We start from the raw sequence: 16,419 nt of genomic DNA on the forward strand, positions 1-16,419 counted from the left end.
ATAGAATCTCTTAGAGGTCCCATGCATGCAATCATATATTTTCTTTCAAAAGATAATCTTTTACACTGTGTGATGTGTGCACTAAGATACAATATACTAATTGGTACAATTCCCACTTTTCATCACTTTGGTGAAGTCTCTTTCCTACTGTGAATTGTTGTTTCTACAAATCTCTGCTTGGGGGGCTTGTGCTGAGATCCCCACACTACACTGCCACTGCTATGTTTGGAGGGAGTCCTATGGATGGACATGCTGGACAAGAGAGAACATGCAGAGTCATTTCACCAGTACAAGTTACAACAAACAATCCAATTTTTATCATTTGAACATCTGCTTCTCCTCCCCTCTAATCCTTACCAAATTGGTTATCAACATGATTTTCGTTGTTCATTGCTCTGAGTAGATCCTTCCCCTCTTTCATGTCCTTCATTTGCTGCTGTGGTGAGTTCAAGCTTCTTTTTCTGACCTTCAAAGCCCATTACCACTTTGCACTCCACTTTATCTTGTCTTATTGCAACAACCTTTCATCTGTCTATGATGCTATCCTCATCTTCCACCTCTCTCCCGTCAAGCTGTCTGCTTCTCCCACAACCACTCACACCTTTTGCCATGCCACCCTTTCCACACTGAACACTTTTGTGCACATCTTATAACAATTACCTTGTTCTCTTTAGTCCTTGAAGCTCTCTTCTGTTGTGAGGCCAACATGAAATGAACCAAATTATAAAGGCTGGTTGTGGAGTAGTTAATATAGGTAATATTTAAACAGGAATAAATGACAAAAGAACATTGATTCTGTCTTATACCTCTCCCTGCTCATTTGTCACTTATCTTTTCACAGTAACCTGGATAATTTTTTAGAATTGCTGGAGAATTTTGAAATTTAAACAAGGGGTACATGCATGGGCTCATGCATAAAATTGCTATCAATGGTGTACAGCTGTTTGCAACGTCATCCAGATCGCAGTTGTTCTTAGCAAGACTAATTTCTATGTCTATTTGCACGTGTTGTATTAATGTAGATGGCAAATGCTGGTAGTGCCATGTCTTGAACAACTTGATCGTACCAGTGTGTGGGGCCATGGTACTGACCCCAAAGAAGCATTAAATGTCTCTTTCAAATAACAATTGGACCCAGTTACTACAGATGTGGAGGAGAGGGAGCCTTCCTGAGTTGCAGTAGGATTTTCATTAATTCCCCAGGCCCATGCTATACTGCTGTCCCAAGGCCTTATTACTTGGCAATGAATTTTCAAAACTTGTAAGAGAAAACCAGTTCTCAGAGTAAAGAGCAATCACTGATCATTCTACTGAGGGTATGTCTATGCTACCGAGGCTATACCAGTATATCTGTGGTGACATAGTCCTGTAGTGTAGATGCAGCCTAGACCAACAGAAAAGGTTTTTCTGTCAGTGTAAGAACTCCACCTTCCCAATCAAAGTTAGCTATGTCGATGGAAGCCCTTTTCCATCGACATATCTGTGTCTATACTAGGAGGCTTTCTGGAATAGCTACGTTGGTCAGGGATGTGGTTTCTTCACACCTCCGAGTGACTTAGCTGTGCTGATATAACTTCTCCACATTGACCAGGCTTTAGCCTCCATTGTGAGGAGGTTGCAAATATGCTTACATTTCTGAAAGGGTAATGGAACCACAATTCCCTTAGGATTCCTGAACCCCTTTCCACAAGACGCCACTTGAAGGAGTTGTGTTGAGAACTGTGGAATAGGTACCCCCATGGCTGGACAACTGCAATACTTGACTAAAGTGCTATATTTGTATGTGGAGCAGATCTGTACTGGAAAGAGAATGGTTAGGGTCAGTAACAGCACAATTCTCTTATGTAGATGCATCCACTGTAAGGTCTTCTGGACAGGGATAGTGTCTCACTATGCTCCTGATCCAAAGCTTATTGAAGGTCAGTGAAATTTGGATTAAGCCCTATATCCTGAACAGTGTTTATCAAGGTGTGCATGCTACTGTAATATAAATAGTTACACATACAACATTGTTAAAAGACTTTTATTAGAGTGCAAAGTCAAGCACTCAAAAGTTAGGAAATACCAAAAGTTAGGTTGCCTGGACAATCTTAATTTGGTTCATTTGTGCATATATATTATGATACAGCCTTTAACAATCTGTTCACATGCTATTTTTTTCCCCCTGAGATTCCTGCTTCATTCAGTACCCAGGATGGACAATGCTCACTTAAGCACCTATTCAGTATTTCTTTTGCTCCTTGGTCAGTGTGTGTCTTTTATGCTTTATTGACTGCACAATAGTTAAGCCCTGCTCTGAAGACATGACTGCTATTTCCTCATAGCATTTACCAGTGGTGTTTATCACTGTAGTACCTGAGTGCATCCCAAACGCTAATAAATGCATTTTCTCAACACTCCTGTTATGTATATGTGGGTATTATCTCCATTTTACAGATGGGTAACAGAGGCACAAAGGTTAAGAGTTTCCACTAGCTTTGGGTGCCAAATTTGAGATACTTGGGACCTGATTTTTCAGTGTATTTCGCATTATAGAGCACTTCATATGCTTAAAGCATGGCTCCCATTGTCTACAGTTGTACCGGAATGCTCAGGATGTCTCCAAATCCGACCCCAGGATCTTAAATCAAGCACCTGGAAAAAGAGGAACACAATTAGTGATCACCTCTGAAAACATTGGTTTAAATATCATAGATTAAAAGGCCAGAAGGGACTGTTTTTTATCATGTAGCATGACCTCCTGTATACACAGCTCATAGAACTTCCCCAAAATAATTCCTAGAGAACCTCTTTTAACAAAATAAAACAAATCTGATCTTGATTTAAAAGTTGCCAGTCCTGGAGAATCCACCAAAATCCTTGCTAAATTGTTCCAAAAGTTAATTTCTCATTGTTAAAAAGTTATGCCTTATTTCCAGTCTGAGTTTGTCTAGCTTCCACTTTCAGCTGTTGGATCATATTATACTTTTTTCTGCTAGATGGAAGAGTCCATTATTAAATATTTGTTCCCCACATAGGTACTGATAGACTATAATCAAGTAACCCCTTAACCTTCTCTTTTTTAAGCTAAATAAATTGAGCTCTTGAAGTCTATCACTATCAGGTATATTTTCTAATCCTTTAATCATTCTTGTGACTTTTCTCTGAACCCTCTCCAGTTTATCAACATCCTTCTTGAATTGCTGACACCCAAACTGGACACAGTATTCCAGCAGTGGTCGCACTAGTGCTGAATAGAGAGGTAAAACAACCTCTCTACTCCTTGAGAGTCCCCTATTTATGCGTCCCAGAATTGCTTTAGCTCTTTTAATCAGTGTCACACTGGGAGCTTGTGATCGCCATGACCCTCAAATCTGAATTTTTCAGTCACTGCTTCCCAGGATAGAGTCCCCCGTCATGTACATATGGACCACATTCTTTGTTTCTAGATGTATATGTTTGTGTTTAGCCGTATCGACACATTTTATGCTTGCACTCAGTTTACCAAGCAATCCATATCAGTGACCTGTCCTCTTCATTAATTACCACTCCCCCAATTTGTGTCATCCGCAAACTTTATCAGTGATGATTTTACGTTTTCTTCCAAGGCATTGATAAAAATATGTTAAACAGTCTAGCATCACAAAGGAACTCTGTGGCAGAGGCAGGGAGAAAATAAAGTTCTCCAGGTCAGCATTCAACTGTCTTAACCATGAGACCATCCTTACTCTTCCTGCAATCCCCTGCCTCATTGACTATACACCTTCCGACTTCTGCAGGAAATGAGGCAGGGATCTTACAGACAAGTCTCCTTCACAACACAGCCCTGATTCATGTCCAGATCATGTCCATTCTGTGCACTGAGTGAGCAGGGGTCTTGTGAAAAAAAGTGTGTGATCGTATCTTTAAAAACTGTTTTATAATACATATGCACAAGGGAGCAAAATTAAGGTTGAATCAGCTCTTTAATTCTGACATGTTTTAACTTTAGAGTGCTTGACTTTGCAACCTTAATAATGTTTGTAATGTAATTTTGTATGTATTCCTAGGTCTTAAGTAAAACAAACTGGAAAAAAACAAATTCTGTCGTGTGGCATCATATGAAAACCGACATGGGTCAGCAGGAGGGTTGAAACCTTCAATTCATCACACAGACTTCTGCCACCTGAGTAATTGATAACAGTAACAGGTTGTCATCCTATGTGCAGACCAACATTAGAGAGAGATGAGACATGCACTTTGCCAGTGGATTTCACATGTATTTGCTTATACGGGAGTGGTGAGACTCAGGAATCTTGGGTTCTATTCCAGGCTCTTGAGGGGAGTGTGTTCTAGGGGACACAAATCTTCTGCCCATTCCTCTCCCGATCCCTCCAACCTGTCCCAGTCTTGTGTCTTTCCCACCAAGTATTCCTCCCAGTCCCACTCTTTGTCTACCCAGTGCCCTCATCTCCATTCCTCTGGCTTCTCAACCCAGGCTCTTACTATCACCCTTCAGACTCCCCAGCCCAGTGCCTTTACACAGTCATTCCTAGTTCCCCCAGCTCTGCCCACAGGGTTGTCATCTAATCTGTCTCCCCACTGGCCCATGTTCTTTATCCCTTTTGGAGTCCCAGTCTCCTCTGGGCTCCTTGCTCATTTCAGTCTTCCTCCCTCCCTCTCCTTGTCCACCTAATCGTAGTCTCCCTAACCCCAGACTCCTCATCTGATTTCAATCTTCCTACATCTATGCGGTCTGATTCCCCCCTCCCTCTCCCTGCACCCCTGCTTCTTGTCCCCTCTGCATCTGAATCGGACAGTTTCTTCCTCCATGCTACCTGGGCCCAACTGGAGTTTGCTGAGTGTATGTCCACGCTGCACCGGGGAGCAAGCCTCTCAGCCTAGGCAGACAGATTCATATTAGTGGAGTATGACCTAGTCCGTGACAAAACAGCGCTGTGGACATTGTGTCTTGGAGTGCAACATGGTGCCCTAGGCTTGAGAGCCCAAGCTCCCGCCTGAGCTGCAATATCCAAACTGGTATTTTTAGCATGCAAACTGTGAGCCCTGCTAGTGTGAGTCTGTTTACTTGTGCTGGGAGGCTTGGTCCCACCTGCAGCGTAGACACACCTTGAAAGCACAGGCGAGATGGGTTCCATGCTGTCAGTTCAGGTGCCCAGACCCAGAGCCAGCAATGGCCCACAATAGCCCAGAGCTGCAAGTTTCAGGGAAAATTCTGCTGAGCCTCATGCTGGAGCATGCCCACTGCAAGACAAAATCTTCAGGGAATGTAGCTGCTCAATCAAAACTAAGAAGTCTCTACAGAGCATGTGCAAGCTGTGATATCTCAAAAGCTTATAACTTCGCCAAATATAGGAAGATTTTCCATACTGATGGCAAAAGGCACATTCGTGACACAAAGGCCACCTCTTCTGCCAAAATTCAAGCCCCTGTTCCAAAGCATAGAAGAACCTGAGCTTTTCAAAGAAAAGGTTGTTGGATTTTTTTTAAATAAGCAAAACAATGTATGTTTTCCTTAGCTTTGTTCTCTGAAATGATCTGAAATTAAAACAAATAATAATTCAGACAGAGGCAGACACCCAGAATGGAAAATTTCAGCCCAAATGGTTCAGCTTTCACCAAGTTATGAACAACTGAAATCAGAGCAATCTAATGTTAAGTGTTGGGCAACTTTAGTAGGCTACCAGCCCCACCTATAATGAAAAATGTATTAAGTGAACCTCACTAGTGTAGACAAGGAATAGTGTATTCTGTCAACAAAAATAGTTTGAAGTTTATAGCATATTCAGGCCAGTTTCCAAAGCTGCTGTTTATTTTAATATGTTACTGTTATCTCATTCTAGAAAAAAAATCGGAATACTTCCATCTTCCATTATTGTAAATGTAGCTCTTTTTAAGAGTACAAAGGCTTCTGATGAATTCACTTGATCACTCTAATTTAATGATCAAATAGAATAGTGTGGCTTATTTAAGTTTCACTAGTGAGAATAAAGCTATTTACAGCACTTGAACAAAGCCTCTATTTTGAATGGGGTTTGTAATGCAGATTCACAAAACCCAGGCTGAAAGTCTTCATGCCCAAACTCACCTGTCACACTTAATAATAATAAAAAAATAAGTCAAATGCCATTTGGTTTTGGAATTGTAAATACTTTTATTTGTTTATTTCTTGAAACAAAACATTGAGACCACTTTGTACATAATATGAGTTAATTCTTCCCCTTGGTGGGAGTAATAAGCATAAAACATGCCATTTAGTTATAAATAAGAGTTAGGATAGATTGATACCAAATAAATTACCTTCCTGGTGTTTCACTTTGATTTTTAATTACCTAACTATAGAAGCATCTTTCTGTTAGTTTGAGTATAGCTGAGACTGAACAAAAACACTTCAGATCAAGTATTTATTCATTATTGATGGGTGAACTGCAGATGCTAGAAGTGTTGATTTAATAGGCCTTTGAGTGCCAAAATATCATTTTGCTTTACCATGTCAAATCTGCTTCTTAATAAGTTATTACATACATGTTTCTTGTAGCTTCAAACAAGGCTTAAAGTGCATATATCAGATATTCCAACTCTGATTGAGGGGAAAAAGCAAGAATAGGGATTAAAGATGTTTTCTGTTTTCATCAACTTCAGGAGGCATTTGATTCAGTTTGGAGGGAAGCATTATGAAAAGTAGTAGAATCATATGGATTTCCAGTTAAGAATTTATAATTGCAGTTATCCATCTACAATGACTCCTGCAATGCCATAACAACTGTTGGACAATTCAGCAACTGGTTCAACTCAGTTTGTTGTAAGACAAGGGGGCATAAAATTTTTAGTCACTTTTGATTATGTCCTTAACTGTACAACTGGCAGACAGATTTTAATTAGTGATGGTAGTCTTCCCTACCTTGGGAAAATGATGTAGTTTGACTTAGACTTCCAGTGTATACCGGGAAGATGAAGTGGTTGTATCTTGGAAAAATAACAATAGATAAAGTGTTGAAATGCAGCAGCGGTGAAGTTGTAGAACAAATAAAATCTTATGACTGCCTAGGAAGATTGATCAGTGCTGATGGTTCCACCAAGAATGAGGTTAGAAAAGGTGTGTTTTAGCTAGAAGTGTTGCACAGAAATTGATGAAATTATGAACTGATAACATTACATTGGGTACCAAGATGAAAATTTATCAAACCAGTGTACTAATAGGATTACTGTATGGTCTGGAAGCATCTGCATTAAATGAAACAGACATCAGAAGTCTGGAGGCAGTAGAGGAGAGTTTATTGCAAGACGGCAAGTGGGGAGTGGAATGATTTTAGAGACAAAAGAAATCACATCAGTAGGATGTAAAATCAGGATAAGGGATTAGCTGCAACTGAAAAGATTATGATGGTGAGGACACTGTAGAAGACGGTAGGTTATCAAAGAAAATAAAGCAAATGCAACCGAAGTCCGACCTTGAGGCTGACCACTGACTAGATAGTGGGACATGACCAAACTGGGCTTATATTGGAGGAAAAAGTTATGGAGAGGAATGAATGGCAACACTGTGACATTATTGCCAGTCATAAGCAAAAATATTCACTCAAAAAGATTGAAAATCGATGCCCTCATGAGAGACTTCCATTATGTCATTGTATTAATAATACTAAAAAGCCCAACCAACAGGTCAAGTTAGAGGCAGAGCACAAGCTTGGATGTGAAGTTTAAACTGACCTTTCTCTCACCCTGTGGGGTTTTTGTCAAAAGCTTTTCAATACACAGTTTCTAGTAGTTTGTTAGGTTGTTTTCCCCAGGACTGTCCTTAGGATTTATGGTGCCCTAGGCAGGATTATTAAACTGGTGCCCCTGTGCCTGTCTTGCTCTTAGCAACACAAACATAAGCTTACACTATTGGAAAACTTGCCACATGCATGTTATTAAAACCAGTTTAACGTAGTTAAGCACACTGTAATGCTGATGGACCTAGCACTAAAGAAGTAGCCTACTAGAAAAAATTCTGATTGGACGAATGATGCAAATAAATTTTTTAATTGTCAACATTTATTAGAAATTTATATTGACAAAGGATTTGTTTTTAATTAAAAGCATCTTCGGCTTTTTTGGCTGCAAAACAGTAACAAGGTCAGTGTATGAACATGTTTAAGCTTCTACTCAATTTGAACCTTAGCGTCAGTAAAATGATAAGCTAGCATGAACCTCTAAGCTTAATTACATACTTAGATCTGAATCGCGCCACCAGCAGGATTCCAGGCCTTGGCTCCTCTGGCTCCCAAAAACCTTCTCTGGGGACCCCCAAGACTCAAGAGGCCTGAGTCCTCCACATCAAAGGGAAAACAACCTCCTCCCCTTGTCTCCTCTTTAACCTCATCCCCGCTCCCCCTCCCTGGGTTATCTGGCAATACTGTACGTAAACTCCTTACTTCAAAAATCCAGAAGGACATTCACCTTCCCCCCCGCCCCCGCCTTCTTCCCCTGGGGCCTGCACAGATCACCCTCCGTAAATCTAACAAAAAGAGAATTTCCCGTCCTTCGTTCCTTAGCCTACCCAAGAGAAAACTCAAAACGGGTCTTAAAAAGAAAGCTTTATATAAAAAGAAAGAAAAACACACAAACATAGTCTCTGTATCAAGTTGACAATACAGGGTCAATTGCTTAAAAGAAAAAATGAATAAACAACCTTATTCAAAAAGAAATACAATTTAAACATTCCAGCAACTACACACATGTAAATACAAAAACAATATAAAAAACCTATATTGTCTTATACCTGTACTTACAACTGGGAAACAGAAGATTAGAAGCTTGAAGATAGAAATCACTCTCATAGCCGAGAGAACACAGAATACAAAAACACACACCCAGAAGTTGCCTCCCTTGAGGTTTGAAAAATCTTGTTTCCTGATTGGTCCTCTGGTCAGGTGTGTGGTTCCCTTTGTTAACCCTTTACAGGTAAAAGAAACATTAACCCTTAGCTATCTGTTTATGACAATGACAAGGACAAAATGATGCCTTGTTTGATTGCAAGAATAGCAAGACCAGTCAAGTGTTCCTGACTCCTTATAGAGTGGAGATAGTTTTTAAATGAGCTTTAGTTTTGAGAAACTCCGTTCTCCTGATGCTACTGTTACAGGGATTGTCAGTAGAATACGAGTGGCAATGTACACATTAGGATATATGTCAACAAGTTTTGCTGGTATGAATAAACTGTACAATGTCCATCATCGATTTTGCATGTGGCAACATTGATGACAGTGTCCTCAATTCTTCATACAGTTCAAGTTCATTTAAATCAAAACAATCGCTGTGCTTCAGGAGGCTTTCTAGGTCAGGGTCCCCAGTGCGGTGCCCGTGGGTGCCATGGCGCCTGCAGTGGCCTTTCAGTACACCTGTGTATTGGCCAGTGGACGAGCATCCGCCAAAATGCGGCCGAAATTCAGCAGCGACGCCTCTGGATGATGCCACTTGCCGCTGACAAGCAGCTTCATCCAGAGGTGTCGCCGCCGAATTTTGGCAGCATTTTGGCGGATGCTTGTCCGCCGCCACAGTCCTTCATCTGGTGACCACCAGACGAAAAAGATTGGGGTCCACTGCTCTAGGTTCTTGCACTTTGTCATTAGTTGCTCTTGTTTTCCTATATCGTTGAATTTAGTCCTGTTCAGCCCGTTGCCAGCTGAGTGAATGGAACCCCAGGCTGACAGTGGGTTGAGTGGCTCAGCCAGGGTATCAGCCGCTGGCCTGCTCAGCCTGCTGCCAGTCTGGGGTTCCTTGGGGGTCCCCAGGTCAGCAGTGGGTGCTAAGTGGGGCCGGCGGCTGGGACCCCGGATGGCAATGGGGCAGCAGCCGGAACCCCAAAGCAGCGGCAGGCTGAGCCACTCAGCCCGCCGCTGCGTACCATCAAAAATCAGCTCACGTGCCACCTTTGGTATGTGTGCCATAGGTTGACAACCCCTGCTCTATACACTAGTAAGGAGATGAGCATATTACAGTTATTGGAAGGCTCTATTTAGCAGTAACAGGGCTATAGGAAAGTCAGTCAACATTTTTGGTTTCTCTGATGAAAACTGGCCCACTCCTTTCCCCATACCAAACTTGTCACAAATAATTGTCAGCAACTTAATTTTCTGTTTTTGGCTGAGATATTGATTTAAAAAAAATATTGAAATTGAATTCAGGATTGTTAGCAAGCATTTTTGGTGAACATATTTGTTAAATTACAATCTAAATGGCAACACAGCACTGCTTTCATGCTTGGCTCACTCCCCAGGCTGCTGGTCCAACAGCTGCAGTAGAGGAGGAGATAGGTGGAAAACTGCAGGACCCCAAAATCCACCTCTTGGAGTGCAGAATGGCAATAGCAGCAGCAAACCCTCAGGACTGATCACATGCCAATGGGCATGACCGCCAGCCCAATGGACCATGGTGAAGTTAGCACAGCATCTGATGAGATGGATCACTGCGATCCCGGGGGAGAGATGCGCTCCCCAGCTAGAGTGACCAGATCCAGATGTCCTGATTTTATAGGGTTAGTCCCGATATTTGAGGCTTTGTCTTATACAGGCACCATTTACCCCCACCTAGGGTGACCAGACAGCAAGTGTGAAAAATCAGGACGGGAGGAGGGGAGGAATAGGAGCCTATATAAGAAAAAGACCCAAAAATTGGGACTGTCCCATAAAAGTGGGACATCTGCTCACACTACCCCAACCCCCTGTCCTGATTTTTCACACATGCTATCTGGCTATCCCTAGCCCAGCCATGTGTGACCATTCCAATCCTGGCGGCCTGTGAGGAAGTGAGTTACTTTCACTGTCATTCCTCAGCAGGCAGGCAGCTTGCCTCCCCTCCCACCCAACCCAGCCCTGACAGAGGGGAGGGAGGAGAGAGGGGTGCTCCGTGGAGGGGGGGGAGGGAGAAAAAGGGGGATGCTCTGTGGGGCAGGGGAGAGAAGAATGGATGTTATGGAGGACAACAAAGGATACTGCCAGAGCTGCCTCACCTCACGCCAGGAGAAAGAGTCACATTCACAGGTGAGATTCTTCCCCCACCCCTTCCCAGAGATCCCAGCAGCCAATCCCCTCCCTCAGACTGTGCTGCATTCGGTTCTCTCTAGGAGCCAGCAGCCCTGCTCTTACATTCTCCACTGCTTCCCCTCTGTCTGGGCTCCCAGCAGAGCAGTGCCCCCAGACCTAGTGGTGCCCTAGGCGGCAGCCTGTTCTGCCTCTGGCTAAGGACGGCCCTGGTTTTCCCACACAAGTACTGCTTGGTGAACTGAGGACAGCTGTAACTGACAATTTCAGAGCACTGATGGACTGTTGAGAAAATATGTAATTCTTCTCCTCCTAAAGCATCTTTACAGACACAGGGAGCAGAAACAAGTCTTTTTAGTCCGGACACAAGCAGCTACAGTGTAAGCAGATCTGCGCTTCCTTACTGGTGACCTCAACCTTGACCTCATATTCTCTAGGAATGCCCATGATGACTCAGACTTGAGCCTATCATCTCCTGCTACTGTTAGTAGTGCCAAATTATGTGCCTAGTTGTGTGATATGAATTGCTGTTCAGTAGGACTGAGCTGTTTCCACTAAATTCATTTAGAACTAAAGCTAAACTTGACCATGTTCCTAAAGCTTTTTCTGGTTGGTAGTTTTTTTGTTTTTTTGTTTTTTTTAAACAAAATGAATCAAATGGTTGTGCCAGCTGGTGAGCCCTGTAAACAGAAGACCTCAAGCTAGCCACAGAACAGGTACAATGTAGGCAATGACTGGAAACATGACTAGGGGTAAGAAAGTTCCATCTCTAGACTCATTCATTACTAGGCCTCTTTGCTGAATCGTCCATGGGGGCATCAGCTAGAATTAGCACCAAGTTTGAAATGGAACTCTTATCTATTAGTACCTGGAATGAGACTACAAACAAACAAAGCCACTATATGGTAAGCTATATTAAAAACACCCCCTCCACTACATTAAGGGTACAAAACCCTATAATAGTGCTTGTCAGGGTTCCTTCCCCACTCTGAACTCTAGTACAGATGTGGGGATCTGCATGAAAGCCCCTAAGCTTATTTTTACTGGCTTAGGTTAAAACCTGGTACGCTGCCACCACCAAGTGATTTAACAAGAAACAGGGAAGGGACCACTTGGAGTTCCTCTTCCCCCCAAATATCCCCCCGAGCCCTTACACCCCCTTTCCTGGGGAGGCTTGAGATTAATATCCTAACCAATTGGTTACAAAGTGATCAAAGACCCAAACCCCTGGGTCTTTGGACTGGAAGAATTAGTCAGGTTCTTAAAAGAAGGATTTTATTAAAAAGAAAAGGTAAAAATAATCTCTGTAAAATCCTGGCTATTACTTACAAGTTTGAAATATGAGAGGCTTGTTCAGAAAGATTTGGAGAGCATGGACTGATGTCCAGTCCCTCTTAGTCCCAAGAGCAAACACCCACCAAAACAAAGAGCACAAACAAAAGCCTTTCAACCCCCTCCCCCACAAGATTTTAAACTATCTTATCCCCTTATTGGTCCTTTGGGTCAGGTGTCAGCCAGGTTACCTGAACTTCTTAACCCTGTACAGGTAAAAGGATTGTGGTGTGTCTGACGAGGAGGGATTTTATAGTATTGTACACAAGAGGGTTGTTACCCTTCCCTTCATAGTTATGACAGTGCTAATGTAGTATTTGTGGTTAATTCTGTAACCAATGTCTAAAACAGCTTTCAGTTCTTGCAGTACGGGGAAGATTTTAACCTGTCATGTAGAGATGTGTGTTTTGCATTACAAATCCCCTTATCATCCTTCTGTTGTGAATCCATTTTCCAGGAATAATGCAGCTTCATGAGTGCTAGCAATGGGGTAAGTGGTAAAAACATAAACAATGCCTTCCCCCCACCGGTGTCATAATGAAAACCTGCCCTAAGGTGGAAGATGAGTACTGTTTTTTCAATGAACCAGGCCTCCCTATGGCCAGAAGGGGAGCAAGGATGTGACAAGGGTTTTTATACCTCCTAAGGAGCAGAGCTAGCTGCAAGTGTGTGTGTGTGTCTCTCTCACTCTTGTGCTCTCTCCCTGACTATTTAAGAGTCTTTATTGGCAGTGGATAAGTCAATGGACTCATGAGTGTGAGAATGACTCTGTAGTCCAGGGGTTAGAGCACCCACCAGGGGGGTGGGAGACCCTGCATCCAGGCCCGCTTTCATATTTACCCACAATGGAACAACTTCTACAGGAGAGACTGAGGAAGTCCTGTGGTATTCATTTAGATGGAATATCTAGGCTAAAGGTGTTAACATAACCCAATCATTGTCCAACATTAAACACAGTTTTACACAAGATTTGAGGTTTGGTATACAGAGACCTCAGTCTGCTTGGTTTCACTGCAAACACACTATTAAACATTTTTTTAGCCTTTATTGAAGATAAGGTAAAGAAGGAAAAATAATTAGAGCATTTGAAATGTACAGTATTAAGGAAGGCTTTCATTGTAACAACATCTCTTATTTCCCTTCACTGGAGAGAGTTCTTAGAAGGAACTTCCCACACCCCCCTTCTTTGACTGTCCTTTAGATGGTATCAAAGATGGCAATAACTGCCTTTTTGCGGGGAAGGAGAAGAAATTAACTGAAATGGATGGAGCTGTTGTTTTCATTGAAGTCCAATATCCCTGATGGTGTTTGGGATTCAGCTGGAGCTAGTAAAGGTGGCAATATCAGCTGGGTACTTCTCTCTAGTCCAGTCTGGTCAGGGCATCTCTCAGGATGGTGAAGGCCCAGGGTTCCAGGAGATGGTGCGGGTGGTAGCCATGACAGTGAAGATTTCTCCTGTAGCCAATTTTTCTTCCCACAGTCTATTTCTTTAAAGACTCCAAAAGCGAGTGATGGGTTAGCCCATCCTCCCATTATTTTGTCCACCAGTTAGGTCTAGTTCCTGACACACCAGTTCTGGTTCACTGATTTCTGGTTCCACGTTTGTTTTGATTACCAAACATGATCATAACTGTCTTTGAATTATATCAGAACTTTTTGCTGGACTAATTCAGTCTCCCTTTTACAACTTTTCCTATCAGCGTTATAGGGTATTGTGCTATCTTATGAATTTACACATAGTTTTTACAGTTGAGCTCACAATTAGGGTAAATTTGTAGTCCCCAACTATTACAATAGCAGAATATCCCATAGCTGAGTGGGTAGATTGTTGTGAAATGGGAGACCCCTCTTTAAATCCTTTCTCTCCCTCTGGTAGAGAGGGATGAATTGAGCCCAGGTCTCCTGCATCCCAGCTGAGCACACTAATAACTGGGCTATGTTATATGTTGGTTGCTGCTACCATCTTCTCCTCCTCTTATCATTACGTGTGAAGCAAGGCAGACACGTTAGTCATTCCTGCAAGAAATGAGTTATATGCCTAAACTGTCTGACTTCAGGCAGCTGGTTTCCATTCATGGATGGCTAAGCAGAGATAGGTGCCTATCTCCAAGAAGCAAGACTTTGCCCACACCGTTGTTGTCGGTATCTCCCATTGGCTAGTTTAGGTGGTTCCCTACCTACTGTGCTGGCTTTCATGGATTACAGTCTTATGTGCGTGTCTCTCTCTCCATTAATTGTATAGGGAGTCAAAAAGCCTCACTTGGCTTATTGGATTCTAGTATTGTTCCTGTGATTTTCTAGGTGCCTAGAAGTTAGGCACCACAAGGCTCAGTGTTGAAACCCCTAAACTCCTTCACAGATCCCACCCCTACTTTAAAATCTTTCATCTTCAATTTTTAATGTTAAAATGCAGCAGGGGTTTTAGAAACACAACTGCTAAGATTGTAAGTTAATTATATCTGATTATTAGTCAAAAGAACATCTTTTACAAACTTTGGAAAATAAAAACATTGGGAAATCACCAACAAGAGCTAGAAATGATGTAACACACATTTTTACTATAATTATAATTGAACAGTTTGTTTCTGTATGGATGGACTATACATATTTCATAGTGTCTCTGATTTTAAAATTACTGCTTGCTCTCTTGGCTACCTGAGAATGAAAAACAAAATTAAGATTTTCATCTGATGGATTTATACTATTTTATCTGCATTTTCAAGAAGCTAAGAGGGCAACTAGTATAGTCTTAGGAATAAAAAATATTGTGATACATTTTTTATTATTAAATTAGCAGAGAACTCCTTTCTTTATCTAAGGATATCATTATTTATTTAAAATAAACTTTCTAAAGCAAGAATGCAAATTCTTGTATTCCCCCCCCCCAAAAAAATTACTATATCTGAAATAAAAAATCTCAAGAACTGATCAGTACTTTCATTTTTAAAAATACTGAATATGTTCTTACCAGGAAAGGGAAAAACGGTATTCAGAAAATACTGGCCCGAATTCTCTGATGGGGTAGATGGGTAGAACTCCACTGAAAGCAGTGGAACTGCATGTATTTATGCCAGCAGAAAATGTGCACTGTGGTTTGTCTTAGGTCCCAATCCTGCAAACACTTATACACATGAGTAGCTTCACAAATGCCAGTGTACTCATGGAACTCAATACCAAGGCTCCCCCACCCCACAGAGGCCAGTGACATTTGGAAGCAGGTAGGCAAAACTAGCTATGAATATTGGTGCAGAGCTAATTTTCAGCAACAAGTAACTATTTATTGTATCATTTTCCTCCCCATCCTTTGATTTATGTATTTAGATGATAATCTCTTTGGGGCAGAGACTCTTACTCTTTGTTTTTACAATGACTAACACAATGGGGCCCTGAGCCATAGTACCAGTTTTACTCAGTAGGATACAGATGTGAACAAAAAGTTATTCATGGACATGCATGTTTGCAAGATCAGAGCCTTATTTTGTAAATTTGTTTTGGAGAGACAGAGTTTAAAAATAACAACTGTCTTCTAGTCAGTGTATTTTAATGGGTATAAAAGGTGTGGGACCTATTTTTTCCTCTTTTTACAGCTTTCAAATGGCAGCAAGTAGGGAAGCACAATAGTAATATTAGTTGAGTATTGTAGCAGATAAACCCAGACAATTTCTAATGTATTTTAAATTGTGCTCAAGTCCTTTTAAAATCATGAGTAGGACTTTAGGGCTTGTCTACAAAGGGAAATTTACCAGTATGCCTCCCTTATAGACATTTATTCCAGCATAAGAATGTCCATATGGATTATAATGGTGTGTATGTGTACACCTGCTCCCTGCCCCCGTAAATTTCCCCAGGCAGATAAACTCTTGGAGTGTTTTTCAAAGGTTGGGATTGTGGAAATTCCTCCTAGCCCAATAAGGTACAGCTTGAACTTAGTCTGCTTCTAATAACTGGTTCTGAGAATGTATTTACATGCCTATTTTGCCTACCCCCTTTCTGACGTCACTGAGATCCTGGGTTTTGACTCATTGGGGAGGAGGGACTGAGATGGGAATGGAAAGGGTGATGCTTATCTGGGAGCAAGAATGGA

Source organism: Chelonoidis abingdonii, chromosome 5, assembly GCF_003597395.2.
Source record: "Chelonoidis abingdonii isolate Lonesome George chromosome 5, CheloAbing_2.0, whole genome shotgun sequence".
NCBI lineage: Eukaryota > Metazoa > Chordata > Testudines > Testudinidae > Chelonoidis > Chelonoidis abingdonii.